The sequence below is a fragment of the Seriola dumerili genome, unplaced genomic scaffold (assembly GCF_002260705.1).
Source record: "Seriola dumerili isolate Sdu_G_001 unplaced genomic scaffold, Sdu_1.0 BDQW01000331.1, whole genome shotgun sequence".
NCBI lineage: Eukaryota > Metazoa > Chordata > Actinopteri > Carangiformes > Carangidae > Seriola > Seriola dumerili.
Window position 1 is genome coordinate 4,345,780 of NW_019174586.1, and position 14,159 is coordinate 4,359,938.

The window sequence follows — 14,159 nt, forward strand, 5'->3', positions numbered from 1 at the left end:
TTTTTGCTGATGGTGGGTGACTCATCAACCAGAATGGAGTCAGAATGGACAATATTTGCATATATTTATATATTTATTTATATTTATAATATTTTTCTGAATGGAAAATACTTCCGATGTCCAGTCCATACAGGACTTGGATGGTTATGTCCGTTTCTAAGTCAGTGTATTCCTTCCAGATTTTGCAGTTTTATAAACAGTCCTTAACACCCTGCAGTGGTCAGAAACTGATCCCTCATCATCTCAGCAGTCACGGTTTCTACTGTTTTCTCAGCTGTGTTGTGAAAGTCTGAGGTTCTGAAGCGATGTACTTTCTTATGGAGCGACTGTTGCTGTGCACATTTTGATATCAATGATGCAACCACCTCTGCCTTGATCTCTGCAACATGCTTCTCTTTTCCACTCGTCTCTGGTCCAGCAGCATTCACCTTGTTGCAGGTTGAACAACCAAGGGCTTTACCTTGATCCTTCTTCAACTTAACTTGCTTTTTCTGTCCAGCACTCTGGGATAGCATCATTTCTTCTTTTGTCCTGATCATTTTCAGAATCCGAACTGCCTGAACTTCCTGATGCACCATGTCTTACTGGCTTGCACCTATTAAACCACTGTCCTCCACCTTGTCGCCCTGCTGCTGCCCCCTCTCATCCAACTTGTTGCTGCCGTCTGACTGTTCATTCATGAACTTCAGTGAAACTGCATTTTTTCTACAACACTTCTGTGTGAAGAGTACCAGTTTATTTTGTGTCCACATGTTTAGTTCAACTCAGCTCAAAGATGAACTTTAAAAAACGTGTCCTCTCTGACTTCTGCTCTCTCTCTTTCTCCTTCACTTCTGTCTTTGTGGGAAACAAAGCATTACATTTCTTTAAGTTTGTGCCATTGCTTTTGTAGAGAATGAACAGAGCTACTGTGTAAATAATGCTGCTGGTGGAGTGTAAAGTACAAGTTGGCTAGCTTTCTTGGCTAGCTGCCTATTAATTGTCTCATCAAAATTCTAGATCATTTCTCAACGGATTCTTTTTGAAAAATAAATGACGGTCAAGCTGTCCTCCTGGTGTCTCTGATGCCACTCCGGCCAAAAAAGCTGATGATACTGCTTGCGTTCCTTTGTGCTTCTGTCCTTCTGTCTTCCTGCCACTTTACCCCTTCTGAAGTCCCCTCCACCTTATCCGCACACGCAGGAGAGTAGCCTATTTTTTGCCCCTTGAACTGTCCTTGAGTGGCATTTCCTGAACTTTACAGTATATTGTCAAAGAAAAACACTCAATTTGTGGCACAAAACTATGTCTCATTCCACCACTTAGATGAGCAAAAAAAAAAAAAAAGTTTATGAGTATTCAAGGGCATTTGTGCTCCAAGCTCTAGGTCTTCTGACCGGGCGCCTGTCGTGCTGCTGTCCTTTATTCCTGGCACTGTGCTGAGGACTTTGGAACAGTAAATAGACCTTCCTGCTGGGAAATGAAATGAAATGAATTTGAATGAATAAAATATGAAAAATATATGGATTAGGGACTTGACCTCATGACCTCAGTATCGCTTAAGCCCTGGCTATACATTGTTTTCTCTTGCTCCTTGATAATTGTCTTTAGCTCAAGGTTGTTTGAATATAAAAATGAATGTAATTATTTGCTACACAATTACATTCACATTCACTACATAAAAAAAAAAAAAATACACATACCGTTTTATAGATTTTCAATACTGAATTAAAAGCATGTCCTCACATCAGCTGAAGAAAAAAAAACTTGACTTGCCTATTATCTAAGCTTTTATTAACACAGAGAATATTCAAAAGCTGACAAAATGTGTATGAAAATGAGTTTGGATCCTGTAGTTGAAGATAAAAAAATATTAGTTATTAAAGAGCACGAGCATCTTACACGTAATGACTTTAAAACATCTATTAGAGAATTGAAATTAAAGCAGTTTTATGCTCAGGGGACATTTGACAGGTTAGAGTTTTTGCTGTAAATTTAGTGACTGAAGTTGTTTTTCCAGTTCACTGCATTTATATACTGCAGGAGAAAAGAGGTGCTGCTCAGGCCTGAAACAGAATTACTGATTGGAGAGGGAATAGTTAGTAAATAGTAAACCCCAACAGTATGATTGGATCAAGTTTGTCTGTTGTCAGTGTTGCTAATAAATAATACATTTTGTGTTATCACTTCCTGAAAACCCATGAATGAAACACGTAAAGATTAAATTGATGTAGAATGAAAATAAAAATGAATTGCACTATTTTTTAAGTGTTGAGGGAGAGCAGCAGTGTGTCGCTATCAGGATGTATTGTGCACGTCTTGGGAGTAGCACAGCTTGTCACTATCATTATTATGCTGAACATTTTCTCGTTACATTTTTAATTGTGGTCATGAACTGTACCTCTTTGTCATCAGAGGTTTATGAGGTTATCTGAATTAATTTCTCTTTGTTTCTCTCTCTGTGTTGTTTAGAGAAATAGCAAGGGCAAGCCACAGAGAATATCTGATTCATGGAAGGTTTATTCATTCAAGCTGAAATGCATAGTTCTTTGCATTTTAATACATTGCAGCATTCGCTCGGGTTCTTTGTCTTCTTGTTGCATTTGTTTAATCTGCAGCACAATCTGCAGCAAAAATAGCTTTTGCTAGTGAATGTACTGAATAGAAAAAGGTTGAAAAAAATAGCTGGAAATATCATTTTGGTTCTCCTGCTTTGTTGTTGACTAAAAGAATATCTTGAAATAGGGAAACATAAGGCATGGCACCCACAGCCCTACATTGTACTAGAGCTGCAGATAGCTTCTCTGCATAGCAGCATAGTTTTGGCTTTGCGTGACAGAATAGTTAGCCAACTGATTTTACATTATTACTTACTATGCTTCTTGGTGACTCATCTAGTTCATTCATATTACACACATTACAGGAGCTTGGAATTTTCAACTGAAAGTAAGTTAGACATTTAATGAATAGTGTTTAACTTGCATGTAGGAGCATAATTCAGTTCATGCATTCATCTTATACTGAAATGCTCGAGCTTAAGAGACAGAGACAGCTTAAGTGCAAGAGAAAAGTCTCAGTATAAAAAGAGTTCTACCAACCTACGTTAGCTGAAACGGGGTTACCACTAACTGCCATGGGATACCACTGTGGCTCTGCTCTCCAGGAGCTGGCAGGTTTTCTGTTACATAAAAATGTAATACTGGAGCACACATTTACATTATATAATACAATAATACAAAATACAAAAGTCTTACTCTGAAAAAATAAATGGCTGCTGAGGTGAGCCTGGACAGGGCTCCAGTTGGCTGCCACACCTAATAATTTGACCAGTGATAACCTGCTGAAAAAAAACAAAACATTACAGGTATTGATCAAGACCTGCTGTGGCTCAGTAACACTTATCCTTGCTAAATGATCTTGTATGGATCAATATTGACATTAACAGTACCCACAGTTTGGAGTTTGACTCTTCCGGAGACCAACCATGAGCAGATACAGACAAAAGCAATGAAAGTCACTGAAAAAGACAGAAGTTTAAGTCCCTTTCTTGGTATTTAGCCAACAGTCTCACATAGGGAAATTCACAATAAATGAGCAGGTGGCGGCTCAGGGATGTTTTCTCTGAGAACTAATGAATAAAACTGCAGATTCTTATGTACTAATGTGTGAGCTCTTCCCCTGAGCACTTTGTAATATGATTCGTGGCTGGATACTAATAGCATCTTTTGCCTAACTAATACAGTGCATACTGACGAATGGAAACATTAACGTGCAAAACCAGATTATTGCCTTTAAGCAGTGGTTCAATTTGTATTCACATCATTTATTTCAGACGAAACAAGTTATAAGAACTGACAGTTAAAATAATTTACCGCAGAGTTTTAGTCGTCATCACCAGTGGTACATGGCTACACTTTACTGCACCTTATGTGTTTATCTTTCTGTTAAACATAATGTTATAGACTGCAACTTGATCTCATATATCATAAATTGGGACAAATGCTAATTCAAAACAAATGCTACAAACTGCTCAACACTCCTCCCTTTTTACTCTTAATGTTTTGGACATTTCTCACATACAAGACAGCACTACACAATTCAAAATGCTATCTTTAAATCTCCAACAAGAGGCGCCTACCTTTGAAATGTTCATAGGATTTGGAAAGATAAGTCATAGGTTTTCCACTAAAACACTGAGAGTCAGCATCAACATGTCAAGTGCTGTTTAATATCCAAGAGGGGGTCTTTGATGTGCAAACCTCTCTTTTTTTCACTTTTGCCATCACTTTCCCCTCTGTCTCTTCTTCTCCCTGCATGCCTGCCTGTGCTCCTTTATTGTAATCTCTGACACCTGCTTTTCCATCTGACTTCACACGTTGACAGTCAAACAGAATGATCAAAGTGAGTGGATTGGTCTGTGTAAGACACTTCAAAAAAAAAAAAAATAGCAGAAAAGAATCAGTCACAAAAGGGAGATACACGTGATGGACAAGACAGCAATGACGGATAAGCTGAAAGCAAAGACATCTCCTGCAGCCAACCTCAATATCAGGTTGTCACGGCAGCATGTCATCTGGTCTGACGTAACTGACAGCACTGTTTACTTGCCATCAAAAATTATAACTTTTTATTTTTTTTCACATTTCTGGTAAAAATCATTACAGATCAAGTGAAGCAGTTTTCATTTTTGGTGTCCCCACTTCCTCTTCAAGTCCATAACTTCTACATTAAGTTATTGTCTGTTATTTTGCACAACCCCAGCAGGTGTGAACTTGTTGAGTCTGAAAAGACGTCATTTATCTTTCACTCAGACTACAATATGTGGTGCTGCATTGCTTTCTAGGTCACAAAGGCTATTGCTAGGGCAACTGTCTTCTACTATTAATTTACCCCTGTATCCTCATTATCATTGGACACTAAAGCTGATCTTTAGTCTTTTGGGAATATCTTAATGTATTGTCATATTTTGAGATATGCACGGGAGTAAGAAAAATACAGCAGACATTAAATTGGCCTCAGACGGAGAACAAGCAGCTGTTCGGAAGCAGTGTTAAATGTTTCAGGGGGATTTTTCCTGTAAGGCTGTTGTTGATAATGCATATAGGTCATGAAGGTATTCCGTCTATTGTTATAGGTATTCATCGTCCTCACCCAGAGAGACCTATTAACTACCCAGCAATTTCAAAGCAAATATGTCAATGTATTCAAACACACACACACACCCACACACACACACACACACACACACACACACACACACACACACACACACACACACACACCACACGACCTACACCTAAGGGTCAGAGACAAGGCTGTCTCTCAGCTGTGCATTTCTCATTTGAAGAAAGGTTTTTCACCCACATGAAAACTGGTAAATAATTACATTTTGCGAATGCCTGTGCTGGACTTACGCATCAGTAACCCTTCTCGTAAGATTCTAGTTTTTGTGACATAAACATTCCTCAGAGGGGAGGCAGCTCTGTCGGCTCTGAAATAATCTCATTATGTTAAATCTCAACCAAAGAACTTCAGGTTTCGTTTAATAAATTACAGAAACAGAAACTTTGAAATTCATGATTGCTTAAAGAGGATATGGATGCAAATTGCCAACACACATCAAGTGTGTTCATAACATCTCCAAAATTAAAAATTGAAAATGTCTTCAAACGAGAAATTGATGCAGTGAAGCAGAAGCTTTGGCCAATAAAGCAACATAGTGTGAAACAATGGAGAGTGGGAACAAACGGCGGGTGCCATGAAGGGTCAAAAGTCATCTGTCACCTGGAGGATGCTTGTTTTTTTAACTGTGGACAGGAGCTCTACGGCGCTGAAGAAGAAGCTAAGGTACACTGACAATACTCATATCCGGACTAATTAACTAATTAATTGCTGGTTTTGGTCTTTATACAGGATTTGTTAATAGAAAAATGAGAATATCACCTCACACAGCTTTCTGTCAGATTTAGTAGACAAGAAAGTCGCTTTCTCTAATGAAGTTTTTAGACAAGAGAAACCTGCTTAACACAAACGAAATTCCTGCTTTAGAAACCAGATTTCTTAGGTCATGTATACATGAAACCTGGTTTTACAATAGTGTATATGCATGACAGACTTAATAAGAATAATATAGAATAATTTTACATAAAATTAAATAAAAACTGAAAATGACACAAAAATAAGAAAAAGTAGAATTTATACAATTATACATAAGTAATTATGCTCACTTTTTTTGCAAAAGTAGGACATATTTTGGCACTAAAAGAAAAAATAGTGCATTCTCTCGCTACAGAGACTTAAAATAACTACAATTAGAAAATGATCGAATTGCGGGGAAAAGGCAACGAAATCAGATTAATGTGAAAACCAACCAGATGCATGAAAATGGCTATAGTGTATGTAATACCAGGATATTACAGTGCATGTAAACTTCCTTCCTTATTCTTTTATTTTACAAACTGTTCAAGTATACTGTATGTTGGATGACATGGAATTGGCAAACATTTCAGCCCTGATCAACCAGACACATGTGTACAATAAAGAGGTATAATGTGGAAATGAAAACATTTTCCTTTATAGCTTTGACGCTATTCCAACAACACAGGGAATGTTCAAGCCTGGAAGAATGGAAAAACATCCAAAAACATGCAAAAGTATGCATTGTGATGCGAGGATAAGAGGCCTAGTTTCTGCCACTGATGATAACAGCTAATGTTTCGATGAATATTAAGATAGAGCTGCAGAGTAATGAGGGCATGCTATTTCCATTGGTTCCAGTACTTAATGTGCTGAAAAGCTGTGGTTATCTGAACATAATAGACCTACTATCTGGGACAGCACTAATCTGTCATGATTTGTGGGAATCTGAAACCGAAGTCAGCTGCCTTTTGTGTCTCACTTCTTTTTTTTTTTTTGACTTATGTGAATTCTTGACCATCACACAGCAGGTAAAATGAAAAGGTAGTCAATTAAATAACATGAAGATACAAATCAGGGGGGATGAGTGCTGTTGATATTGCACTTTAATTTCATTCTTCATTTCTTATGGGCACCTTTTGTGAAACTGTGTAGGGCACTTAAGGGAAACAAACACAACTGGAGGAAGTCATCACATGCTTTTGCCTTCCTTTATCGGAAATATAACATCTATTTCTATTTGTCTTGGAAAGCTGAATCGTGTTCGCAGAACAGCAGAAGATAGTTAGCAAGATAAAGTATTGTACATTAAATCTCGCCCTGGCTCATATTTCTTCCCTTCTATAGGTCACATGATTACTTTAAGGTCAAAAGAATTTGTAATAATCACAATTTAATGTGAGGTTGTTTTTCTTATAGCACCTACTAAATCAAGCTAAGGTTGAAAAATCTTCTCAGGGTGTTGTGTAGTGGGAGCTTCAAACAATGGCCAAGCAGGTGGTGTGGAAATGGAACATTTTACAAGCCAACACATTACCGTTTTAGCAAAAAATAAAGCCTACAGATACACATGCAGACTAATACAATACAACATCTCGCATAAATGTCTAATCAATAAAGCTCCTGACAAACTCTGGGCAGGTTCTGTTCATGCCACTTCAACATAAAAACATCTATAAATGTAACTCACGAAACAATGTAGTCCCTTTTAACACCGACCATGACAGTAATAAATTGTCACCATTAGCAGGTTTCACATGAGCTGATTAGCGCCATCTTCAGGCAAAGAGAATCATTAGTTGTGACACATGCAGGCAACAAATGCTACTACAAGTTTGTGTTTTTCATTACTGCTGCTTATTTTAGATTTAATATGTATTCATTTATTTATGTTCAAAGTATCAGACAATTTCCTGCTGAATTCATGGCAGATTTTATTTGTGTAAATCCAAAAGCCAGAGGATTGGGAGATGCCAAGAGGAATTTAAAAGTGTGACAACTAAAACGGAAAATCAGTTGTTTACTAGTAGAATTGTTAACAACACCTCAAGCAGTACTGAGGTTCACTTATGTGATTGTCAAAACCTTTATTTAGAGTCTCCTGTATCTTAGAAATGATGTTTACATCTAAACTGCAACAGCAAATACATTTGGTATGAAACATAATTAGTCTGGTTTTATACAGAAAAAGTTTACAGTGACTTTGGACAAAACATATTTACTTACATTTCACAAAAATCACAATCTTTCCATAACATTTACCGAAGTACTTTTGTTCACTAAATGTAACCACAGGCAGGTCTGTGGAGGCGAACACCGGTTTATGGTGTCACAGTCATGTGTGCTGTATATCTACCATCCACCCCAACTACCTACTTGTACCGTTAATAAATGTAGCGCTTCAAAAAGAAGGTACCAGGGAACATAATCCAGCCAGCAATTACATTTCCTACAAAACTCATTTGCTGTTGCAATTTAGTTGCATGTAAAGCTAATTTCTAGGAGACAGGGTTGGAAATGAAAATGAATTATAGATTAATTCACTAAATGTTGAAAGGGTCTATTCGTAAGTTTTGTATGCCACTGAGCGTAGCTTCTTGCCGGAAGAGGGTGGTCGCGATTGTCACTCACAAGAACTTCAGCCATCGTTGTCTTTATAATACGCCCTCTGAGCAGCGCTATGGCTTCAGGGCAGATGTGAGGCTGAGATGTGAGGCGCTATCAGAAAGCGATGAGATGTGCTGGGGCTAGCTGGTTAGCATGCTAACTTAAGTAGAAGATGTGATTTTATTGTTTAATACCAAGTTAAATATAAAACCTCTGAAATACTCACACCCAGACTAGAGAGCAGTTACAAAAACAGGCAGTTCTAACATTCCCTGTTTGCAGGTGATGCAATTGTTAAAACTTCCACAGCTATTACTTTCTGACATAGATCATCTTTACATTTGCAGGTTTAAACTGCAGCTTCTATTTTCATAGAAATGTTTACTCTCATGTTAAAGTGTGACTGTTAAACATACAGTGTTTCTGGGAACTCATTGTGCTGTAAGGACACTTAAAATAAACCTCTAGGTTTTGATTATGTGCTTTCACAATGAAAAGGTGACTGTTGAGTTAGCTGTTGGTGGTCTCTGTTATCCCACAGTGCAATGCAGAACAGAGACAGAGGAACCTTTGACAGCAGAAATGAAAACATGTTATTGATGGAGTGAAACAGCTCCAGGAACATCTCAGAAAACAAGAGAAAAAAAATGTATAGAATAAATTAAAAAATCATTTCCAAGATTGAAATTGACAGTATCTAGTGTCCTAGTGTGATTGTTGTCCCTTTGTGCACATCTTTTAGCATTCCCTGTTAATACAATGGGTGAAGTGCATTTGTTGTCAAGAGTGGCTCATTGTACATACTGTATACATACTGTCTTATAGAGGATTGGGTCAAAGCAATACTGTGCTCTTTATGCATCAGAAATGGGAAGATGTGCATTTACTCTGAGACAATGTATGTCGTTCTGAGAGGCAAATATAAGTCGACATTATTATATCGTGGCTGCAGTTTTCAGGTCACAAATGCATTTTAAATCTCTTTTTGTGGAGCAAATCCATTCACAGATTGCCAAGAGCTCTTGCTCTTTGCCAGATCGAAGAAGCGGAATGGCATTCATCACCCTCACGATGTTATTACATTTCTAAAGGATAGATTTTTCTGTGCGCCTTACATAGGCTCAAATGCGTATACTATAAATATCCCATCATTGTCCAGTGAACCATGCATCTCCAAATGTGGTGATTTTGAATTCCTCAGATAAAATGAAGGATTGAGTGTGAAAATTCTTCCACCTTTTAATCCAAATAAATCATTAAAAACTCTTTTCATTATCTGTCATAAAGTTGAAAACAGAAATGTTCTTCTTAGCTTGAATGATTAATTGATTGACTTAATTTGATAAATTAAAATACAGTATAGAATTGTGCTGACAAGTTGACAATTTGGAGTTACATAAATGACAATGACAAGTACCAAAAAAGTACCTCCTTATTTAATAGTTGTTATATGTAATGAAATCTTGACAAAAAAACAATTTAGCCAGACACTGTGCATGTATTCTTTGTTTTTTAGATGTAATTTGAAGTCAAACATATCTACTTGAAATGACTGGGAACCTGAGATAGACAGGGTTAAAATTAGATAAGGATGGGCCATGTTTATTATATTTTTACAAGCTGATTTTGCAGTTATGTTTCCTTTCACCTTGCCCCTTACACACCACTGTTTTTCTGTTTTCTCTGTTTCAGAAGCTCAGTCTGTGAATCAGACATGTGAGCTTACCACTTCCTAGAAGACTTGGAAACAATATATAATGTTGAGCTCTGCTGCATAGCTTTCTGTGCATGACAATTCTGAAAGTAGTTAATTATCTTTGTCAATTACTTTGTCAATTACTTAAAGAACCACCCCGTTCCCTTGCATGGCGAAACAGATTCCAAAATGTGTAACATTTCTACAGCAAAGAAGTGATAAAACAGCCCTGTTTTTTATGTAATGGCAGAAAGTGTTTTCATTAACTTTTCATCATTTTACTTTCTTCTTCATTTAAGCTCTGTGAGAGATTGTGAGTAATGTGTGCAATTCAAGGGCGTTATGACAAGAGCGCTATACACAAAAAACAGAGGCACCTGCATGATGTAACAGTCCTGCAACATACACTGCCCGTTTCAAGCTTTTCAGTTCTTGTTTCAGGGATGTGCTGTTTTGGTTCTGTGGTACATTTTACTCTCAGGTGGCGTTATATTAAAAGGCAACTTAAGATGTGAATCAAAACCTCTCATTATGACATCCACATCATCCTCCTCTTAATGCTCTTCGGCCTCTGATTGAGAATCATCCTACCCTCGGTTATTTGCCCTCCAGACAATGACCCAGATATCAATCAAATGGACCTCAGAGAAGCATGTGGAGGATCTTCGAGAGAGGAAACACATGTGTATCGAATCTATTGTCTTTTACTGGAAGGCAAAACCTCTTCAGTGGGTATCTTTGTATATTGAGACTGTACAAGCATCTGACTTCTCTAAATAGCAGTCCTGTAGAATTAATAATTGTATCATTATTGCAATGCTGTACATTGGCACAGTTATTCCTGGGAATGGGAATAACGCCACACAACAGTGGCTGTAATATTAGTGCTGTTCTGTTATAAAGTCATTAAAAAACCATTAAAAAAATGTTTGCAACATTGTCTACTGCTTCTTTATTAAGGCCTATGGTGTAATATCTAACTTGAAGAGTAGAGATTTGTTTTACTTAGCCTTTCACAAACTTAAAATGAATGTATTTAGAACATTTATTGTTGATTATTTCTGGCTCATTTGTTCTTTCTGTAATGAAACAATTTTTATTGACTCTCTGTCATTTCTATCCACAGCCTATGATGATAGTAATAGATTCATAATTGTATTGCAGCAGTAGACCTTATCAGTCAGCGTGTGTCAGGCAGTAAAGCCTTAACCATGATATATTTCTCTGTTTAACAGGTGTTTTTCTTTGAAACCGATCATTTCTATTTACATTTGCAGATGGTTTTACCCAAGCAACAAAATGAGGGACATCACTAAAGTTTCTGTGCAGTAGCAGATCTTGATGCAAGTACTAAGCACTACATCTATTCAGTGAATACAAGGAGACCAGGAAAAGAAGTTCACTGAAAGTGCAGGGGGATATGAATTACTAGGTTTCTTGTCATCCATGCAAACCACATACCTGAATATGGGATATGTCCTGCAGCTTTCTTTCAATCCCTCCTCAACCATCTGGTATGAAAGGTAAGCAGGTAGAATCCTTGTATGTGGAAGACGATATGGTAACTCCCCTAAGTGGTAAACATGCTGCACACCTTGATGTATAGCTGCATCTGCCATTATGCATCCACAGAAAAAGACAAAATATTGAAAATGCTGTTAAAAATGTGTTCTTGTACGATCATCTACATAACTAATTTAGCAAGTATTCACAAGTTTTTACACACTATTGAAAGACAAGAAAGGCCACCTTAGGCACTGCTTTTTTAGGGGCTGTGCAGTGTTAACTATAAGCACATGGTCTTTTGTCTGAAATGTGTCTCTCTTTTATCTTTAATTTTTCAATTTTATGACCTATTGGCCTGTAAAGTAGCAGCATTACTCACTGCAAAGGCTCATTAGCAGGAGATTTTCACCTTTCAGGGCATGGTAAAATGCTAAGGTAAAATGCCTTTACCCCCTTTACTTCTTAATTTCAAAGCCTTTAAAAGAGCTTTATGAAGGCAGGTCTTTGGTGTGCATTATGCAAAGTGAAAATTGAAGGTACATGCTGGCCAATTAACAATTCTATGCCTCAAGGTAACTACTAGTCAGCCGACATGTTTTATCTGTTGTAGTTTTGCATATCTGTTCCTGTGCACAGATCATTTTTAAGCACACATTAATGTATGACTAAAGTCAGTTCTTACAGTTGAGCACAAGAATATTTAGAAGATGAATGTTTTACCAGAATCTCTGCAAATGCAGCAGAGAAAGGAGAGATACTGAATACTGAAATTGAACTCGGGGGATAGCGAGTAGGCACCGGGGTCATGATCAGTGAAACAACCTCAACCTTTTCAATCACACATTTATCTTTACGCAGTGATCTGTAGCATTGCGACAGGGCTGACTGACAGATTACATTAACATAATGAAGCGCTCTGATTCTGGAAGCTCATAAGGCTGAGACAGGATGTACTGTGTAATCAAGACTGCTGGATTTTTTTAATTTATTTATTATTATTTAATGGATTTGGGAAGAAACTTTAAAGACTCAGCTTCCATACATGTATTAATTTGGCAACCCTGTCTCCTAGGAAGTACAAAATGCATGATTGTTACATCAGAGTCTGGGTTTCCCATCCAGAATCCTGTCTGAGGTTAGGTTTAGGCAACAAAACCACTTTGATTAGGGAAAGATTGTGGTTTTGGTTAAATATAAATAAACACATTGTGTCTGAAGTCACTATGAACTTTTTTCTTTACTAAACCAGATAACAATCTTTCCTGAATGACACACCCACAGTTTGGAGAGAATACCGTTACTATGTGGAGCAAAAAATATTAAATAAAAAAGTGTCTTCAATTTTAATTAATCTATTATTAATTAACTAATCGATTACGTTTCATGTCATTTTGAAACAAAAACAATTCAAATACATACATCAAATACATTTTTTTTTTTTTTTACTGAATCTAAAGTTAAATTATTGACTAAATGACTACAGGTGATTTATAAACAGAAAAGGATAGTAAAGTCCCATCTATGCAATGCATCTTCATAGTTAACGTGACACATTCACAGGTGCAAACAGGCAGATAATGATGATGAATTGTGGAGACGTTTCCTTTCAGCTGCTGTCTGAATCATGTTCCAAACCACCTTGAATAAATCTAATGGTAATTAAGATTTACAGTGTGAAAAAAAAAACAAGATTAACTATGCCATTCTCTTTTTGTGTGTCCCTCTTTGGTTGACAACCTGCAAGGTATGAACTAAAGCATTCGGGTTTAAGGTCTGACAAGAAATGAGATTTCATGTCAGATCCAGGTTGGTACTCGGTAATGTGGTTAATGTGGTAGTGTTAGCATCCAAACTAATCCAATCCAATTTTTATATATAAAGCACATTTTAAAAACAACACAGTTGACCAAAGTGCTGTACAATAACAATAAAATACAAAAAAGACATAGTACACAAGCAAAAAATCTTGCATTAAAATTACAAAAAGACATAAAACACGTGTAAAAACAACAACAGTTAAGCAATAAAAAGGCAACATCTCACACTGTGTAAAAAGCCAAGGAAAAGAGGTGCGTTTCAAGAAGGGATTTAAAGACAGGCAGTGAAGAGACCTGCCTNTGAGGACCTGCCTAATGTGTAAAGTCAACTCGTTCCAGAGTTTGGGAGACGCAACTGCAAATGCCTGATTCCCTCTGAGTTTCAACCTAGTTTTCGGGACCACTAAGAGCAGCTGATCAGCAGACCTGAGAGACCACAAAGGTTCATAAGGATGAAGCAGGTCAGTGAGATCGGATGGAGCAAGACCATTTCAGGGATTTATAGGCAAACAGGAGGATTTTGAAATTGATTCTGAAGCCCACAGGGAGTCAATGGAGGGAGTTAACATAATAGTTAACATCCAGAACTAGTTTTCTGATGGTGATTAATCATAACATAAGCAGGATAAAGAAAAATA